Source organism: Crocuta crocuta, unplaced genomic scaffold (genome assembly GCF_008692635.1).
Source record: "Crocuta crocuta isolate KB4526 unplaced genomic scaffold, BGI_CrCroc_1.0 scaffold208, whole genome shotgun sequence".
Classification (NCBI taxonomy): domain Eukaryota; kingdom Metazoa; phylum Chordata; class Mammalia; order Carnivora; family Hyaenidae; genus Crocuta; species Crocuta crocuta.
In genome coordinates this window covers 508,584-515,018 of record NW_027532596.1, presented here as the reverse complement: position 1 = coordinate 515,018, position 6,435 = coordinate 508,584, and positions in this window count along the sequence as shown.

Sequence of the window (6,435 nt, the reverse complement as noted above, 5' to 3'; positions counted from 1 at the left end):
AACTTGGGCTCAGGTAATGGTCTCACCATTCATGGGTACGAGCCCCGCATCAGGCTCTGTGCTGACAGCTAACTCAGAGCCTGGAGGCTGTCTTTGGATTCTGTGTCTCCCTCTCTCTCTGACCCTACCTTGCTCACACTGTCTCTATCTCTCTCTCATAAATAAATAAATAAATAAATAAATAAACAAACAAATATTAAAAGAAAAAGATTGAAATGTGAGATAGGAACCATTAAAATCCTAGAGAAGAACACAGCCAGTAACCTCTTTGAGATCAGCCATAGCAACTTCTTACTAGATATGTCTCCTGGGCGAGGGAAACAAAAGCAAAATTAAACTGTTGAGACTTCATCAAAATAAAAAGATTCTGCACAACAAAGGAAAAAATCAAGGAAGCTAAAATTCAACCTTTAGAATAGGAGAAAAAATTTCCAAATGACATATCTGATAAAGGGTTAGTACCCAAAATATGTATAAAGAGCTGATCAAACCTAACATTGAACACTATCTTATTAAACATGATTCGAGACATATAATGAAAAAGTGGTTGGAATTTGACAATGCTAAGAACTCTTTATAAGGTGAGAGGTTTTCAGGAAATCCATATAAAATCATTGGGCGTAAATTAATGCTATAGAAAATTACAACAAACTTTGCAAAATCAACAGAAATTTATCTTCTCATGTTTCTTTAGATCAAGTCCAAAATCAAGATGTAGGCAGGGTGGTTTCTTTCCAGAGCTTCTGTGGTAGAGTCCTCTGTTGTCACTCTCCAAAATTTTGGCTGTTTCCAGCAGTCCTTGCTTTTCTTGGCTTTTAACTCTAGCACTCCAATCTCTGCTTCCATCTTCATATTGCCTTCTCTATGTGTTCTGTCTTAAATATCATTTCACCTTTCTCATGTAAGTATGCCAGTAATTGCATTTAGGCACCACCTTAAATCCAGGGTTATCTTATACCAAATCTTTAACTCAACTACATCTGCAAAAACCCTATTTCCAAATAAGTTCGCATTCACAGGTGACCTTGGACATATCTTTTGGGGTCAACACTATTCAATGTAAAACTGAGATTCTCCCAAGAAATCTGTTATACAAGTCCATTTGTGAAAACTTTATCTCTAGGTTAAAGTGGGCCCAGGCTAATGGAATGTGAGAAGGAGCAGCACTGTGCAATAAAGATCTTCCAGGAATCTGAAAGCTCTAGGCATGTATGACCTGCAAGCTGTGGGGCCGCTTCTGGGTTTGATTTACTGGTGGACACTGAGGGTGAGGTAATGTTACATATTCCTTTTTTCCTGCCTGTTGATTTATTTCTCTGACTTCTCCAAATTTTATAGTTTTATTTCTTACATTTAGGGCTTGAATTTATTTTAAATCCTTTGTATATGGTGGAAGAAAACATTTGAGGTTTATCTGTTGCTGTTTTTACAGAACAACTTGTTTGAAGGATTATTTTTACCCTATTGAATTAACTTGGCACTTTTGTCAAATATCAGTTGGCTATATGTGTGTCAACCTCTATTGCTGAATGTATTCTTCTGACCTATTAAAATCTATATCTATCCTTGAGCAAATAACAAACTTTAGTTTTATAGTTTATCTTTTTCAAATATGTTTAGCTCTTGCATATAAATCATTACTTTTCTGTAGATTTTTAAAAATAGCTTAAAAATTTCCTCCCTGAAACAGAAACTACTAGGATTTATTCTAGACTATGTTGAAACTATATATCTGTTTCAGAGACTTAACATCTTAGTAAAACTGAATCTTCCAATTCGTGAACTTATTTAGGTCATCTTGAATTTATCCTAGCAATGAATTATAGATTTCAATGTAGAATTCTTGCACTTGTTTTGTTAAATTTATTATGTTTTAAAAAGATATATTAGTGTCATTCTATATGCTATTTTAAATTATACTTTTCAATTTTTCAGTGGTTGTATAGAAATAAAATTAATATCTTTATATTTTTGATCAAGCAACCTTGCTAAATTCATTTACAAATTCTAGTAGTTTTGCAGATTCCTTAAAAAGTCATCCACATAAACATTCCATCTACATAAAAAAGTCAGTTTTACCTAAAAAATTCTAATCTATACAGATTTTATTTAATTTTCCTGCTTGACTGCAGCGAATAAGGCCAAGAATGCAATGTTAACTAGAAGTGGTAAGAGAGAACATCCTTGCTGTATTTCTCATCTTAAACAGAAAACATAATTTGTCTCTATTAAGTATGATGCTTACTTGTAGGTTTTTCAAAGATGCTTTTTATCAGGTTGAGGAAATTCTCTTCTATTACTAGAATGTTGACAAGTTTTATCATAAATGAGTCTGATTAGTCATATGAATTCCCTGTATCTACTGAGATAATTATATAATTTTTCTCATTTATTATATTTAAATGGTAAATTACACTGATTGATTGTTATGTGTGCGATCAAGGTTACATTTCAGGGATAAATTCTACTCGGTCCTTATGTATTAGACATTTAAATTATTTCCAGATTCAATTTATTAATATATATTTTTCAAGTTTTTATTTAAATTCCAGTTAGTTAACATCCAGTGTAATATTAGTCTCAGGTGTACAATATAGTGATTCAACACTTTCATACATCACCCAGGGCTCATCACAAGTGCAGTTCTTAATCTCCATCACCTATTTAACCTATTCCCCCACCCATCTCCTTTTCTAATATTTTGTTATACATTTTTGCATCCATCTTCATGAGGAAAATTGAATTGCAATGATCTTTACTTTTATAGTTCTGTAACTTTTGGTTTTTGTTTCAAGGTAATAAGGGTTTCACAAAATCAGTTAAAGAGTATAACCAAGAAAGGGCTAACCCGGTAGTTCTGGGCTGTTCAGACCAAGATATTCCCGAGACTTCTCTTCAGGACTTGCTTTTGGCCTGGTTCTGGGAGATGATCTATCTAAGCCCTTGGGATACTCTGCCTGATAAGACTTTTTTTTTTTTTAATGGAAGCCGTGGCTCCCATAGAACCAGTTTAATCAGATAGTTTATGTTAACAGTGTGTTTTAAGTGTTTTATTCTGAGGGGCTGGAGTTTGACTAGTCATGGTTAGTCATGCAGGAGCTGTATGCCTATGTGAGTGACCTTCAAGAGACACTCTTGACACCAAGGTTCAATTGAACTTTTCATGTTGAGAATATTTTACACATATTATCACACATTGTTACTGGGAGAATTAATCATATCATGTGACTCTACTGGGATAGGACAACTGAAAGTTTGTATCTGATTTCTTTTGGACTTCTCCTCCTTTTCTGATTTTAATGTTTCCTTTTGCTATAAGAAACCATACTGTGAGTATAATAGCTTTTCTGAGTCCTGTGAGTCCTAGTGCATCAGTGGGCCTGAAAATTGTGTTGAGAACCCAGTTCTCAAGTTTGTACTAAAGAGGGATTCACCAGAATGGTTCTGACTCACTGAAGTGGTGGACACATTATTTGAAAAAAGGAGCAAGGGATAGAAAAATGAGCTCATGCAAATGAGCAAGTGATAGCAAACCTTAGATGCATGGGTGACTACCAAATCACTCATAGTATGAGACAACGGCTGTGTTGTGATCAGTTAGTGGAGGCAAAATGTTATTAATAGGATTTAGAAGTGATATAACTGACTCCTTAAAAGTTGGCTCATTTTATACCTAAGGAAATGCAAACTAATTATAAAAATCTAAATATACAAAGTCTTGGTAATTTTCATTTGCTATGGCTAAATCAGTACAGGCTGGATCTTTACTAGGCTTGAACATTGGCCAGTCTTAGCTATAGCCACTAGCTTCAGAGTAGTCAACAAAAGGAAAATTATTCTAGAATAATCAAGGAGGTAATTGAAGTGGTTGTGGAGAGCTCAAAATGAAGAAAGTACTGAAATTAAGCTGTGGGGAGGGTCAGTGTGAAGCAGTTTTCTCATTTGATTGATAGATGGAAAGAAAGAAAGAAAGAAAGAAAGAAAGAAAGAAAGAAAGAAAGAAAGAACGAAAGAAAGAAAGAGAGAGAGCGAGAGAAAGGAAGGAAGGAAGGAGGGAAGGAAGGAAGAGAAAGAAAGAGGGAAAGAAAGATGGAAAGGAACAAAAAAAAGTCAGAAGCTGTCTACGTGACTTTTTTCTTAAGTGTTTATTTTTGAGAGAGAGAGAGAGAGAGAGAGAGCTATCAGTGCAGAGTCAGACGTGGGTCTTGAACTCACAGATCATGAGACCATAACCTAATCCAAAGTTGGATGCTTAACCAACCGAGCCACCCAGGTACCCCTGTCTCCTTGATTTTTAATGCTGCACTATGGAAAAGCATGTTGGGATTGATGTAAGACCCACAGCTTACTATTGAACAATCACAAATGGCTGTATATTATATAAATACAAAGTAAGTGAATTCTGAAGGAAAAGCTAGTCTGATATAATAAAAACCACTTTAAGCTTTGTTTACCCTGTGAAAGGAAATTTTTCTTTCTCTCCAAGTAAAATGTTCCAGATTAAGTGGCTGATATGCTGTGTATGCAAGCCATGATGAATTGGCTTTATGATGGTGGGTATGTTCATCCATTTAATAATATCCTTACCCAGGTCATGGTAGATGCCATGGTCAAGGAGGCTTCTTTCACAAGGGCAATCCATATAAGTCTACTGCTGAAAAATCAGGGCAACAATCTGAGATGCTGTATCAATTTTCTTTGTCTCTTTATGGGTCTTATAGAAGCTAAGAAAATTATCCACAAGAAAATGGAGGTAGACAAAGGGACTTTCCCTCAGAGGATGAAAACCTTTAAATGATTGTTAAGGAATCAATGAATAAAGCACTTACTGAGGGGGTCATCACAAAGGTCTTAATCCAGTACTATCAAGGTTAGGTAGACAAATGGGATGCTCCAGTGGACCACAACATTGAAGAGTTCTAAACAAATCCAGTCTGTTTGCTCTAGTTTGGAGGGATTTTTAAAGCTAGAAGGTAAAGATAAGAAGGTGATACCTGATTTTAAATCTCCAAAGATATTAATTTGGTAAGCAAATTAATCAGGATGTTGGATGGCATATATTTGAATCTAAGAATTTTGCTAACTCCTATCCATTAAACTACTCAAAAGGACATATTTAAATGGGAGCCTGGACAATGGTAGGTTATGTTCACATTGCAAAAAGTGGTGGCTTAAGCAGTACTTTGGAGCCATTATTATTGGCACTCAGATGTAATTTGAAAGTATCTTTAAATTCACATTTATGCAAACTAAAATTTATGGTAAAATTTGTGGGTGTCACCCAGAGATGACTGTTGGATTTTAAACCAGAAGATTTTCAGACACAGTGGTTTATTGAAACCATCTGAGAAACAATTATTGGCTTACTGTCTATCCCTATTACTGAAGGGAATAAAAATCTTGAAACCTGACATAATATCTTGGAAGATGGAAAACAACCCATTCTCTGTTCCTATGAGTTTGTTTTGTGTTTTTTTGGGTGTTTTGTTGTTTATTTGTCTTTAGATTTCACATATAAGTGAGATCACTCCAAGTGAGATCACACAGTATTTACCTTTCTCTGTCTTACTTATTTCACTTAGCATAATGCCCTCAGGGTTTATCCATGTTATCACAAATGGCAGGTTTTTCTCCTCTCTCTCCCTCTCCTTCTTCTCTTTTCCCATTCTCCTTCTTCTCCTCCTCCTCCTCCTCCTTCTGTTTATTTATTTATTTTGAGAAAGATAGAGTATTTGTGCATGAATAGGGGGGAGCAGAAAGAAAAGGTAAGAGAGAATTCCAAGCAGACTTCACACTATCAGTGCAGAGCCCCATTTGAGGCTAAATTGCATGATCAGTGAGATCGTGACTTGAACCAAAATCAAGAGCCAGAAGCTTAACCAACTGATCTACTCAGGTGCCATAGGTTTTCTGCTTTTTATGGCTGATTAATATTCCATTATGTATATACTCATCCATTGATAGACACATAGGTTGTTGATGTCTTGATTATTATAAATAATGCTGCAGTAAACATGGGGGTGCAGATATCTCTTCAAGATAGTGATGTCATTTTGTATGGATATATATACCCAAAAGTACAATTCCTGAATCATATGGCAGTTCTATTTTTAATTTCTGAGGACATCCATGTTATTTTCCATAGTGGCCATGCTAGTTTATATTCCCATCAACAGTGTATGATGGTTTCCTTTTCTCCAAATCATTGACAACATTTTTCATCTATTGCCTTTTTTTATAATGGTCATCATAGCAGGTATGAGGTGATATTTTAATATGGTGTTAGTTTGCTTTTCAAATGAAATGATCAGTAATGTTGGCCACATTCTCATGTACCTTTTAGCGATTTGGATATCTGCCTTCAAAAAATATCTATTCAGATCTTTGCCCATTCTTAAAATTAGATTTAATAATAATAATAATTGTTATTATTAT